The sequence below is a fragment of the Camelina sativa genome, chromosome 4 (genome assembly GCF_030686135.1).
Source record: "Camelina sativa cultivar CO46 ecotype springtype chromosome 4, ASM3068613v1".
Classification (NCBI taxonomy): Eukaryota; Viridiplantae; Streptophyta; class Magnoliopsida; order Brassicales; family Brassicaceae; genus Camelina; species Camelina sativa.
Genome location: NC_141883.1, coordinates 1,180,475 through 1,181,428, shown reverse-complemented (window position 1 = coordinate 1,181,428; position 954 = coordinate 1,180,475). Strand labels below are relative to the sequence as shown.

Below are 954 nucleotides of genomic sequence, written 5' to 3'. Positions count from 1 at the left end.
ATTCGTGATCGAGCACCTGCTCGAGCCAGAAGCCGGATCTCTATAACCATCATTTTCCAGTCGACTTGACCTCCTACTTGAGCCTGTGCTCAGTCGCTTGCCTAGCAAAAATCGTTTGTGTTTGTTAATGCACACAAGGTCTAAAGGAAAGGACAATCTTCTTAGGCCTATTGACAACATCAACAAAAAGACCAAGAGTTCAGGAGCTAAGCAAAGGAGAGTTGTTCAGCAACAACAAGAGGTTATAGTAGCTATGGATCAACAGGATCAGGTTCAGAGACCAAGGAACATTGGTGCTGGAGATGCACCCAACACTCACAACCAAAGAGCTGGCATTGTGCCACCAACTGTTGCCAACAACAACTTTGAGATCAAGAGTAGATTGATCTCAATGATTCAGGCCAATAAATTCCATGGATTGCCTATGGAAGATCCACTAGATCATCTTGATGAGTTTGATAGAATCTGTGGTCTTACCAAGATCAATGGAGTAAGTGAAGATGGTTTCAAGCTGAGGTTGTTCCCTTTCTCACTTGGGGACAAGGCTCATTTATGGGAAAAGACTCTCCCTACTGGTGCAATCACTACTTGGGATGCATGCAAGAAGGCTTTCTTGGCCAAGTTTTTCTCCAATGCTAGGACAGCAAGACTAAGGAATGAGATCTCTGGATTTGCTCAAAGGAGTAATGAAAGCTTTTGTGAAGCTTGGGAGAGATTCAAGGGATACCAAACTCAATGTCCTCATCATGGTTTCAGTGTGAAGTCTTTGTTGAGCACATTGTATAGAGGAGTGCTTCCCAAGTTCAGAATGCTTCTTGATACAGCCTCCAATGGAAACTTCCTCAACAAGAATGTGGAAGAAGGCTGGGAGTTAGTAGAGAACCTTGCACAGTCTGATGGGAACTACAATGAGGACTATGACAGAACCATAAGGTCATCATCAACTGATCAAGA

At 43.6% G+C, this 954-nt stretch overlaps 1 non-coding gene across 1 annotated transcript; it reads right to left on the bottom strand.

The window, feature by feature from the left end:
* Nucleotides 1–646: 646 nt before the first annotated feature.
* Nucleotides 647–753, bottom strand: LOC147945185 (small nucleolar RNA R71). Its single transcript, XR_015598002.1, has one exon. It is a non-coding gene; the product is annotated as a small nucleolar RNA R71 (small nucleolar RNA).
* Between the last annotated feature and the right edge of the window lie 201 nt (nucleotides 754–954).